A 13,515-nucleotide genomic window follows, 5' to 3' on the forward strand; every position below is an offset into this window, starting at 1 on the left:
GGAGAACATCAAAACAGCGCCCGAGCGAGTCTCCTAATTTGTTTGTTATTTTCCCTTGAGTCTCTCAGCACTGCTAAATGTGTCAGACAACATGACCCATGAAGACCATGATTTAGAAAAGCTTTGCAGAACTAAATTTTAGTTTAAATAAATATGCGCTGGTGTCCTAGAACAGCACAAATATGTACACATTATTCTGGTAATTTCATTGCGATCTGAGATGTTTGGGATGGCATAAAATATACGCCTGTTAGATCAGTAGAGCCAATCAGTGAAGGTCAGTTTTCTGACCTAACTTGTGGTTGGATACAGAAGAGTTTCTTAGCAGCTTTAAACTGAACTACCTAATGGTTCACTTACAGATGGCTACACAGACAGAGGGAACATTCTCTTCTGGTTTTAAACGTTAACTCTTTGAGAAAGCGTGGTGGAATCCCTGTCAAAAGGTTTTCTGTCCTCGGCTGCTCAGATTGTAGAAACATGGTTGTTGCGGTTGACTCATGCATGACTGATTAGACCTAACCCTAACCCTTACACCCTACAGAGCCTCAGAAACATTACAGTGTTGAGAATAAGCCAGTGGGACCCTCTAATTCGTAATGAAGTTACCTAACATTATTATGTGTGTGTGTATGCGTCTGCACATGTGTGTGTGTTTGTGTGTGTGTGTGTCTGCATGTGTGTGTGTGTGTGTGTGTGTGTGTGTGTGTGTGTGTCTGCATGTGTGTGTGTGTGTGTGTGTGTGTGTGCATGCTTGTATGTCTGACAGAAACATGGTACTGGATGACTCATGCGTGGCATATGCTTCCTCCTCACCAACCCATACTGGAGAGGGAGTCGGTGAGCGCCTGACAGGTCGGCCCCCATGATTGCCATGTGTGTGTGTGTGAGTGTGTGTGTGTGTGTGTGTGTGTGTGTGTGTGTGTGAGTGTGTGTGTGTGTGTGTCTGCATGTGTGTGTGTGTGTGTGTGTGTGTGTGTGTGTGTGTGTGTGTGTGTGTGTGTGTGTGTGTGTGTCTGTCTGTGTCTGCATGTGTGTGTGTGTGTGTGTGTGTGTGTGTGTGTGTGTGTCTGCATATGTGTGTGTGTGTGTGTCTGCATATGTGTGTGTGTGTGTGTGTGTGTGTGTGTGTGTGTATGTGTGTGTGTGTGTGTGTGTGTGTGTGTGTCTGCATATGTGTGTGTGTGTGTGTCTGCAAATGTGTGTGTGTGTGTGTGTGTGTGTGTGTGTGTGTGACAGGTCGGCCCCCATGATTGCTATTTTGAGGTCACCGAGGTCGGCCTGTTCAATGGGAATCCAGAATAATGGTCTAGCCTGTCAGATATCTCCGGCCAGCTCAGCTATCCACTAGCAGCATGGCCATGATTAATACTTTAAAGCACTTTGTTGAAAATCCCTTCTGAGCAAGGAGGAAAAACTGTAAGGAAAGTTGTTTTGGATTTGAGTGGAAATGATTAGAGGGTTAACTGAGTTTGAAAGCACCCATCTCAACTCGTTTAACGCCTCATGAAGTTGGAGCTCAGTGTGGTGGCGTTGATTCAAAGAGGAGAGTGCCGTGGTGATCGGTGTTCTTGTCATGTTGTGGGTGGGTTTGGAAAGGAAAGCCAGTCTGATTTGTGGTATATTTTGCCACAGTCAACCAGACATGTAATTTCGAAGCGCCAAAACTGCCAGATTGATGTGAGGGTCTATGAGACACTCAGTGCCAGTCTGAGCTCTTCAGTTTTCACTGTGGTGTGCTGGCAACACTGGATGGAACTCCTGTACACATAGCTATTTAGCCCTCCTGTACACATAGCTATTTAGCCCTCCTGCACACATAGCTATTTAGCCCTCCTGTACACATAGCTATTTAGCCCTCCTGTACTCATAGCTATTTAGCCCTCCTGTACACATAGCTATTTAGCCCTCCTGTACACATAGCTATTTAGCCCTCCTGTACACATAGCTATTTGGCCCTCCTGTACACATAGCTATTTAGCCCTCCTTAAATACCAATCTGTAAATAAATGAAAGAATTTGTTATGTTTAGATATCTAAATACGTGAATAAATAAGGGTTAGGGTTAGCCTCAGCCTGATGCATCATGGGAGCACAACTCACACTGGGACGACGTGTTGTGAGGACAAATTGCTCATGTTGTTGTTGCTATCAGAATCAGAATAGCATTAATGTTTATGTTTTTATTTACATACAGCAGATATATACTGTATATATATAAATATCGCATCTGTCATTTTTATTAACATACAGCAGATACAAATTGCTGCTGATCAGAATCAGAATAGTATTCATGTTTATGTTTTTATTAACATACAGCAGATATATACTGTGTATATATATATATCGCATCTTTCATTTGTATAACATACAGCAGATATATCACATCTCAAATGCAGATCTGTCATTTTCACAGCAGTGTGCCATGGTGGTCTTTGCATCAGTTTGTTGTGCTGTCCTGATTGCTTTAGCACAAAAGGCTGTCAGAAGTTGGAACATCATGAAATGTTTGTTTGCTGAATGGCGCTGCCAAGTGTTCGCACGCTCGCCCCTGCATATGAATATGCAAGCGCTCCTATCCCACGGGTGTGGGCACATGGGCTCGTTCTGCCTCTCGTGAAGCGCGTCTGCCTCTGATGCTCTCATGCTCTGATGCTGTGCCCTCCTCATGATTTATTTACATCAATAATACACTGAACTGCCATCCACTCAGAAATACAAGATGGATCGCTTAACACACATTACAGAGTTTGCATTGCATTACATTATCCCATGGCTTCATCCCATACATTACATTATCCCATGGCTTCATCCCATGGCACGGTATGAGAGAGCTTGTTATTCCAGACGAGCATGGGTAAATATGATGTCATTATCCTTCATTTATTCATTCTGGTTATTACATTGGCCTGTGTCTGCTCATTACATAGTCTTATGTCTGCTTATTATATAGGCCTGTGTCTGGTTATTACATAGGCCTGTGTCTGCTTATTATATAGGCGTGTGTCTGCTCATTACATAGGCGTGTGTCTGCTCATTACATAGGCCTGTGTCTGGTTATTACATAGGCCTGTGTCTGGTTATTACATAGGCCTGTGCAAAAAAATATTTTAATAGAGTATAATAAAGTATGTATATATATATACTTGGAAATGGCTGTCATGTTTATCATTTAGCCAGAAGAGTATACGAGTTGTGGGGAGACATGATTACCAGGAGGCAACATCAGTATCAAGAACTACAGCTCTCTGTGCCAACGCCACATGGCTACTGTAGTGTTCAACATCAGTATCATGAACTACATCTCTCTGTACCAAAGCCGTATGGCTGCTGTAGTGTTCAACATCAGTATCATGAACTACATCTCTCTGTACCAAAGCCACATGGCTGCTGGAATGTTCAACATCAGTATTATGAACTACATCTCTCTGTACCAAAGCCGTATGGCTGCTGTAGTGTTCAACATCAGTATCATGAACTACATTTCTCTGTACCAAAGCCACATGGCTGCTGTAGTGTTTATGGAACAGATGGGATGCCTTGCTCCACAGGGCCTGCATGAGTTGTGTCTCTGTCAATCAGGAAACGTAAATTCTTCCAAATAGCATTGGTCTCTGTTGTTAGCAGCGGTCTAAGTTTGTTGTTCCAGTGCACTCTAGTCGTTTTTACACCCCTGCACGGTTCTTCTCACCATGAGGCCCTCCTTAGGAGGACCCACAACCAACATGCGTTGTGGTGGTCCTTTCACGCCTCTTAGCAATCGCCATCTAAACTGCCTTCAACACGTCATCCTGGAGTGCAGTTGGTGATCGCAGTGGCATTCCGAGTTTGATTTACAAGACAGCAGATCCCTGCAGAATTTACTGTGCTTCACTTAACACTCCCTCAGAGGAAAAGGCTTGATTATAATTGCTCACACCCGTTCAAGAGAAAGTGCTGGTATTCATACGCTGTTTCATCTGTGCACAGACTGTAGACTTAACTCTTCTATGTCCTCATGTCTGACAATGCAACGTGAAGTGGTCTTCAGTACTATGAGCACTACATAGTTATTTTTCCCAGGCCAGAACACACCATGAAATTAAAGCTTAAACAGCGCCTATTAAACATTGCCTAGACACTGGTCAGCATAATGTCGAGCTTTTACCAGTGCCATCAGAGCTATTATTGGTGTTTGCAAGGTTTTGCCTTTTAGGTAGTTAGCTTGCGAGTGTAGACCAAAACTCTTACTTTGTCACTACGTTAGTGACAAAATGCACTAGAAATATTTATAAATGAACTTAATTAAACAGATTTTTACCACACATTATAAATCATGGTAACGGACATGGGATTTGGGATACACATTCACCAATATGGCAACAGATTTAGTTTGAATTCAAAAGTCAGGAGCTGTAAAACTGTAATAATGCACTGGTATGAAATGTGTTTGTTCAAATACTTCCCCAGTCAGCTGGCTTGACACACAACACTGCCCTAGGTCATCCGTATCTGATTACCTGCAATGCTAAATTAACTAACAGAAAAGCCTTTTGTTTGATCTTTTTCATTCTACATACAGGCTGCATCCCTAAAATGGTGAGCAGCCACCTGCTCATGGCATATATCATGGCATATACTGTTAGTCCTCATAATGGAATATACTGTTATTAGCCATAATGGCATATACTGTTATAAGTCATAATGGCATATACGGTTATTAGTCATAATGGCATATACTGTTATTAGTCATAATGGCATACGTATACTGTTATTAGCCATAATTGCATATAATGTTATTCCTCATAATGTGAAATCCAGTGATATAAGCGATAGAAGAGCTGACAAGACAATTACAGATAATGGTGATTTCACTATTATATCACACTTATGACACCTGCAATGACATGTGCATGAGATGGCAGTTTGCCGTATGACAGTTTCAGTTCAAGTTAAGCAAAACCCAAAGAACTGGGGCAGGTCCAAAGCTGCTGCATGTCTGACTGAGGGAGAAACCATTTATGGCTGGCAGAGCAGTGACAATATGTCATCGTCAGCGTTGGGAGTTTGAGGCTCATTAATAGTTGAGGAGAGACAAACATCAGTCAGCACTTAGCCAGTCTTCTCACTGCCTCTGAGGGGTGACGCGTCAAACACCAGGGGTGAGAAGAGTGGCGTGTGTGTGTGTGTGTGTGTGTGTGTGTGTGCGTGTGTGTGACTGCCTCTGAGGGGTGACGCGTCAAACACCAGGGGTGAGAAGAGTGGCGTGTGTGTGTGTGTGTGTGTGTGTGTGTGTGCGTGTGTGTGACTGCCTCTGAGGGGTGACGCGTCGAACACCAGGGTGAGAAGAGTGGCGGGTGCGTGTGGGTATTTCAGGTGACATCAATCACGCCACGCCAGGCTGCATCACGTTTCAGTTTTATTCTCTGGAATTACTGCAATGGCAGCCTTGGAGAGAGACAAGAGGCCGCACCCAAACAAGATGACATTAGGATGTGGTAACATTTCATTATCACCCACGGCAACAATCACTACTGTCAGGCTTTCTGGAACATTCCATAATCACCCACGGCAACACTCACTTCTGTAAGGCTTTCTGGAACATGCAGAGTCAGAGTTGGCAAACATCAACAGGCACATCCGGGAGTTCCATCTCTCCCGCTCTCTCTCTCCTTCCCTCTCTCCTTCTCTTCCTTTCTCTCTCCTTCCCTCTCTCTCTCTCTCCTTGCCTCTCTCCTTCTCTTCCTTTCTCTCTCCTTCCCTCTCTCTCTCTCTCCTTCCCTCTCTCCTTCTCTTCCTTTCTCTCTCCTTCCCTCTCTCTCTCTCTCCTTGCCTCTCTCCTTCTCTTCCTTTCTCTCTCCTTCCCTCTCTCTCTCTCTCCTTGCCTCTCTCCTTCTCTTCCTTTCTCTCTCCTTCCCTCTCTCTCTCTCTCCTTCCCTCTCTCCTTCTCTTCCTTTCTCTCTCCTTCCCTCTCTCTCTCTCCTTCCCTCTCTCTCCATCACTCTCTCTTTGTGACCTGTGATATTCTTTGAACAAAAGTATGAAGGAGGGGTCTTGTCAGTCCGAGGCACATATAGAAACAAATAGGCCTGTACTAATCTAATGGCAAGGGTTAGTGGTGTAAACCAAGAGTAATCTAATGGCAAGGGTTACTGGTGTAAAGCAAGAGTAATCTAATGGCAAGGGTTAGTGGTGTAAACCAAGAGTATTCTAATGGCAAGGGTTAGTGGTGTAAACCAAGAGTAATCTAATGGCAAGGGTTAGTGGTGTAAACCAAGAGTAATCTAATGGCAAGGGTTAGTGGTGTAATGCTAGAGTAATCTAATGGCAAGGGTGAGTGGTGTAATGCTAGAAAGCTGGCTTTGGTGGTTCTGAGCTGCTACTCAAATACATACAATATATTTATATAAACATAGCACAAAAAATAAGGACATTTGTGTTTGGTAGATTATTTCTTTGATATAACAATGCTTCTTGGCAATAAATCTTATACTGTTGGAAAGCCTGCTTATTTTCCTCATTTAAATGGTGCCACATTTGTAAGGAACATGCATTTGGTGGATGAGCAGCAGAGCTGATAATGTGGGTTGCACCCGTGAAAAATTTGCCAAATCTTCTCTGCCAATGCCAAACAGCTTATTCTGCCATTGACTCTTGTTTGGTGTTTGGTGAATTGGATGATTTCAGTTTGAAGGATACAAGACATATTGGCAAATTAACAATATATTCATTTAACAAACAGGAACCTCAGTGGCGTGTGGAAGAACCATACACAGCCACAACAGCCTGGCACCTCCTCCTCATGCTGGTCACCAGACTGGTCACCCACTGCTGTGGGATGGCATCCCATTCTTCAACCATCATTTGTCACAAGTCAGCCAACGTGGTTCTGTTGGTCACTCTGGCATGACCAGCACGCCCAAGCTGATCCCACAAGTGTTCAATGGGGTTAAGGTCAGAACTGCTGGCAGGCCATTCCATCCTCTCCACTCCCAATATCTGGAGGTAGTCTCTGACGGGCAGCCGTGGCCTACTGGTTAGGGTTTCAGGCCGGAAACCGTAGGGTGGCCGATTCGATCCCTAACCAGTAGGAGAAATGTGGGCGGGGGAAGTGGTAGAGCACTGCTTTCCCATGCCCACATCCATGGCTGAAGGGTCCTTGAGCAAGGCACCTAACCCCGATCACTGCTCCCCGGGCGCCACCAAAGGCAGCTCCCTTCTCCGGGTTAGTGTGTAACCTCACTTCACTGTGTGTGTGTCACTTCCCTGGATGGGTTAAATGCAGAGGTGGATTTCAGAGTGTGTGTGTCTACACCACCTCTGCCATAGAGAGGACTTTCTTTCACTTTTGATAAACCCTGCTCTGTGGGGGCGAGCGTTGTCATCTTGGAGGATGGAGTTCGGTCCCAGACTGTGAAGATATGGGATTGCCACTGGTTGCAGAATCTCTTCTCGATATCTCTGAGCATTGAGATTGCCTCCAATGATGGTAATGACAATGATGACGTGTGTGACCTGGCAGAGGCAGAGGAGATTTGGCAAATTGTTCATGGGCACAACCCACATACTCAGCTCTGCTGCTCATCCCCCAAATGCCTGTTCCTTACAAATGTGGCACCATTTAAAAGAGAAATAAACAGGCTTTCCAACGGTATAAGATGTATTGCCAATAAGCATTGTTATAGCAAAGAAATAATCTACCAAACACAAATTTCCTTACATTTATATATAGACTTGAGAAGCAGAAAAAGTAGCCTTCTGCACCGTGTACATAACTAGGTGAGGGAATTAAGAGTTGGAGTACAATGTTCTTATAAACACAACCAGTGATGTCACACTTACCTAATCCCAAATGTGAGTACATCTTATAACACTGGGGAAATATTACAAGTCCGACGTTCTTATTAACACAGCGTGTCTTAAGTACATGATAAAGTAATTAAGGTCATAATACCCAGGCTATTTTAAGTAACAAGTTGCACCATGCATGCACCATATGCACATACACAAATGTAGCTTTGAGTTATCCCAGGCTCCTTTGAGCAGGAGGGGGGAGGATACAGGGCCTTTCCACAGCAGCATAGCGCTGCTTTTGGTGATATATGGGTAAGTGTTAAGGTTAGCATAACACAGCAGCGTAGCGCTGCCTTTGGTGATATATGGGTAAGTGTTAAGGTTAGCATAACACAGCAGCGTAGCGCTGCCTTTGGTGATATATGGGTAAGTGTTAAGGTTAGCATAACACAGCAGCGTAGCGCTGCCTTTGGTGATATATGGGTAAGTGTTAAGGTTAGCATAACACAGCAGCGTAGCGCTGCCTTTGGTGATATATGGGTAAGTGTTAAGGTTAGCATAACACAGCAGCGTAGCGCTGCCTTTGGTGATATATGGGTTAGCTTTAGGGTTAGCATAGCACAGCAGCGTAGCGCTGCCTTTGGTGATATATGGGTTAGCTTTAGGGTTAGCATAGCACAGCAGCGTAGCTCTGTCTTTGGTGATATATGGGTTAGCTTTAGGGTTAGCATTCCACAGCAGCATAGCGCTGCCTTTGGTGATATATGGGTAAGTGTTAAGGTTAGCATAGCACAGCAGCGTAGCTCTGCCTAGGGTGATATATGGGTAAGTGTTAAGGTTAGCATAACACTATGGGCTGTGGAGCCCTTAAGGATCACATGGCAATCAGGGAAGAAGCAGCTTAAAGAGATTGGTCTGTAGTCCAGATGAACTGGGTCGCTAGATAAAGAGATTGGTCTGTAGTCCAGATGAACTGGGCCGCTGGATAAAGAGATTGGTCTGTAGTCCAGATGAACTGGGCCGCTGGATAAAGAGATTGGTCTGTAGTCCAGATGAACTGGGCCGCTGGATAAAGAGATTGGTGTGTAGTCCAGATGAACTGGGCCGCTGGATAAAGAGATTGGTCTGTAGTCCAGATGAACTGGGCCGCTGGATAAAGAGATTGGTCTGTAGTCCAGATGAACTGGGCCGCTGGATAAAGAGATTGGTGAGTAGTCCAGATGAACTGGGCCTCTGGATAAAGAGATTGGTCTGCAGTCCAGATGATCCTGGGCCGTAGTTGAGAACCGAAACTGATCCAGAACCAGTTCTGATCCAGTGCATCTGTAACAGAACAGGACCAGCTCTGATCCAGTGCATCTGTAACAGAACAGGACCGGCTCTGATCCAGTGCATCTGTAACAGAACAGGACCGGCTCTGATCCAGTGCATCTGTACCAGAACAGGAGCGGGTCGGATGTTATCTGGGAAAGAGTGGTCAGACTGATTTAGTTTTCTCCACCTCTCCATCTCTCCACTCCAATCGTCTGCCCTTCCTCCCGCCTCTTCTCATTAATTTCCCCTTCTCATTTAATGATGTTGCATCAGTTTAGCTATTGGGAATCTACTTACTGAGTCCTACAGCATGAGTGAGGATAGAGCCTGCATCAGTCTTGTCTAGGCTGAAGAGAATAGAGCATCAGTCTTGTCTAGGCTGAAGAGAATAGAGCATCAGTCTTGTCTAGGCTGAAGAGAATAGAGCATCAGTCTTGTCTAGGCTGAAGAGAATAGAGCATCAGTCTTGTCTAGGCTGAAGGCTTCTTCCCATGATCATTGAGTAGTTGCCTCCCGGTGTTCACAGGCATAGTCCATTGTCTACAGTATTCAAACCAGGCCTTTACTGAAAATGTTTTTCTACATTTCTGAGCCATGGGGTTCTTTTTCTAAAGCTGTTCTAGAAGAGTCTATCTGCACAGTGCGCACCGTATATATACTCCATCAGTGGCTGTTCTAGAAGAGTCTATCTGCACTCCGTATATATACTCCATCAGTGGCTGTTCTAGAAGAGTCTCTCTGCACTCCGTATATATACTCCATCAGTGGCTGTTCTAAAAGAGTCTCTCTGCACACCGTATAGATACTCCATCAGTGGCTGTTCTAGAAGAGTCTATATGCACTCCGTATATATACTCCATTAGTGGCTGTTCTAGAAGAGTCTATCTGCACAGTGCACACCGTATATATACTCCATCAGTGGCTGTTCTAGAAGAGTCTATCTGCACAGTGCACTCCGTATATATACTCCATCAGTGGCTGTTCTAGAAGAGTCTCTCTGCACACCGTATATATACTCCATCAGTGGCTGTTCTAGAAGAGTCTCTCTGCACACCGTATATATACTCCATCAGTGGCTGTTCTAGAAGAGTCTCTCTGCACACCGTATATATACTCCATCAGTGGCTGTTCTAGAAGAGTCTATCTGCACACCGTATATATACTCCATCAGTGGCTGTTCTAGAAGAGTCTATCTGCACACCATATATATACTCCATCAGTGGCTGTTCTAGAAGAGTCTATCTGCACACCGTATATACACTCCATCAGCGGCCGTGTACGTGTCTGCCATGCTCTGAAGGATGGAATGTGCCATAAATATCAGAGCTGTGTGTGTGTGTGTGTGTGTGTGTGTATCAGTGTTTCCACAAGTGGAGCGACGGGGGAATGGTACGGAACAGGTTGCTCACACCCTCATGTGCTTGATGAGTGGCCATGAAATAATCCCAGATATATATCTCTGCTGACACACACACACACACACACACACACACACACACACACACACACACACACACACACACACACACAGCTCTGCGCTGCTTCCAGGCAGCAACAGTCATCTATTCCTCCTGCCGCACGCTAACAGTTTGAACCCAAAAGGCTTTTAAGCTAATTGCTTTCTCCGTTGCCTCCTGCATCATCAATTAACAGGAGTTGAGAACGACATGCCATCACTCTCACTCTCCATTGGGCCTTCATTATATCACTCTACACCCAGCCTACAGTATGTACCACTGGGCCTTCACTCCACACCCAGCCTACAGTATGTACCATTGGGCCTTCATTATATCACTCTACACCCAGCCTACAGTATGTACCATTGGGCCTTCATTATATCACTCTACACCCAGCCTACAGTATGTACCACTGGGCCTTCATTTATTCAGCTCAAACTAATCCTCAGATACTGGAAAACGTATGTAAATAAAATAGGATATAATATTGACTGCACTGATACCAATGGAAAATATTGGTGTTTAAAAATGTGGTATATGTAAATATATATATGTGTGGGTGTGTGTGTGTGTGTGTGTGTGTGTGTGTGAGAGAGAGGTTGTGTGCATTTGCATAAGTCCTACACATCATATATGCATCTTTAAATGACCAGCAGGTTAACATTCCTTATTCTGTGATGCTGTATAGGCCTTGATGGGACTTCTCTCTCTCCCTCTTTCTTTCATGCACACACACAAACACACACTAAAAGTAAAACACACACACACACACAAAAGCTATCATTTCTTTCTAGTGGTTTCCATTTGTCCAACAAGCCTAACCCCAATGTAGCTTTTAATTGGCGGGACACAGGATTACATGCTGACCAGCCAGTCGGACCTGAGACGTGACAGCCGGATAGCCCCAGTGGGGGTGTAGATGTCCTGATGGATTTCTTATCTTCTCTGCAGCTTGACCTTAGAAGAACAGCGACTCAGGATTGGAGAATGCTGGGTTTTTTTCTGTCTCGACCTTAAAAGAACAGCGACTCAGGACTGGGGAATGCTGTTTTTTTCTGTCAGCTCCCCCATACTAAAGTTATTTGAGAGAACTACTGATAGGGTAGGAGTCCTTGATGAAAACTCAAAAATGCTAAATGCAAAGCAACCCGGAAGATGAAACCCAATTATCCACTCTGGTATTTCAGTTTGTCTATGATGGGACCGATGTTACACACGGGTGATGATCAGACTGGTCTGTGTACTCATGAGAGAAGACTGGTCTGTGTACTCATGAAAGACTGGTCTGTGTATTCATGACAGAAGACTGGTCTGTGTACTCATGAAAGGCTGTTCTGTGTATTCATGACTGGTCTGTGTATTCATGACTGGTCTGTGTACTCATGAGTGACTGGTCTGTGTATTCATGACTGGTCTGTGTACTTATGACAGAAGACTGGTCTGTGTTTTCATGACTGGTCTGTGTACTCATGAGAGAAGACTGGTCTGTGTATTCATGAAAGACTGGTCTGTGTATTCATGAAAGACTGGTCTGTGTACTCATGAAAGACTGGTCTGTGTACTCATGAAAGACTGGTCTGTGTACTCATGACAAAAGACTGGTCTGTGTACTCATGACAAAAGACTGGTCTGTGTACTCATGAAAAAAGACTGGTCTGTGTATTCATGAAAGACTGGTCTGTGTACTCATGAAAGACTGGTCTGTGTATTCATGACAGAAGACTGGTCTGTGTACTCATGAAAGACTGGTCTGTGTACTCATGAAAGACTGGTCTGTGTACTCATGAAAGACTGGTCTGTGTACTCATGAAAGGCTGGTCTGTGTACTCATGAAAGACTGGTCTGTGTACTCATGAAAGACTGGTCTGTGTACTCATGAAAGACTGGTCTGTGTACTCATGAAAGACTGGTCTGTGTATTCATGAAAGACTGGTCTGTGTATTCATGACAGAAGACTGGTCTGTGTACTCATGAAAGACTGGTCTGTGTACTCATGAAAGACTGGTCTGTGTATTCATGACAGAAGACTGGTCTGTGTACTCATGCAAGACTGGTCTGTGTATTCATGACAGAAGACTGGTCTGTGTACTCATGAAAGACTGGTCTGTGTACTCATGAAAGACTGGTCTGTGTACTCATGAAAGACTGGTCTGTGTACTCATGAAAGACTGGTCTGTGTACTCATGAAAGACTGGTCTGTGTACTCATGAAAGACTGGTCTGTGTACTCATGAAATAATTAATGAAGCTCCGTTGCAGGATAATAGAATTTAATTCTCTTGGGCTGTGCCTGACCTGAGCAAGGGCAAGCATTTAATTTGAAATCGAATCGATAGATTAAAACTTCTGTCATCCTGGTCGGCATCCTTTAACGGAAAAATTATTACCACAATCAATCTGCAGATTGCTCTGCATGCAATTGGAAAGCTCAGCCGCCTAGACTGTGTGGATGGAGGATGTCACTGTGGGAGTGTCTTCTCAGGTAACACGTGTGTGTGTGTGTGTGTGTGTGTGTGTGTGTGTGTGTGTGTGTGTGTGTGTGTGTGTGTGTGTGTGTGTCACTGTGGGAGTGTTCTCTCGGGTTATCATCTGTGGAGATTTTATTATCATCACAGCACAAACGCTGCTGTCCTACATAGCACTATATGACTAGGCTTGTCTGTGTGCATGAGGAATGAATACCTTATTTATGTTGCGGTGAAGGCATATAAGATATAGGACATCTGTGGTGAGTAGTAGAGTGATGCAGTGCATGTTGTGGTTAAGGAGTATAAGCTATGAGGCAAACCTGAACCCCAGAGTAAGAGTCTGACAGAGGATCTGACCTTTTCCTTTCTCTCTGTGACATTGATGACGCCCAGACGTCCTTTAAAGCAAATACACACACACCTGGCCCCCGACATCCTTTAAAGCAAAGACACACACACACCTAGCTCCAGACGTCCCTTAAAGCAAAGACACACACACCTGGC

Source organism: Sprattus sprattus (assembly GCF_963457725.1).
Source record: "Sprattus sprattus genome assembly, chromosome: 7".
NCBI lineage: Eukaryota > Metazoa > Chordata > Actinopteri > Clupeiformes > Clupeidae > Sprattus > Sprattus sprattus.